We start from the raw sequence: 261 nt of genomic DNA, 5'->3' as shown, positions 1-261 counted from the left end.
GCGGGGGGGGGGTGAGCCCGCTGGCACCTGCCAAGGGGGAGGTGTGGATGGGGATCAGGGAATTTTGTCCTCTCCTGGATCGCCGTGCTGGAGGGACAGGGACTGGGACTGGGACTGGGACTGGGACAGGGATGGGACTGGGACTGGGATGGGATTGGGACTGGGACTGGGATTGGGATTGGGACTAGGACTGGGATTGGGATAGAGACTTGGGCTCGGGACCAGGGCTGGGATGGGGATCGGGACTGGGATCGGGAGTGG

Source organism: Corvus brachyrhynchos, unplaced genomic scaffold (genome assembly GCF_000691975.1).
Source record: "Corvus brachyrhynchos isolate BGI_N302 unplaced genomic scaffold, ASM69197v1 scaffold212, whole genome shotgun sequence".
Classification (NCBI taxonomy): Eukaryota; Metazoa; Chordata; class Aves; order Passeriformes; family Corvidae; genus Corvus; species Corvus brachyrhynchos.
Note: the sequence above shows the minus strand (reverse complement) of the source record.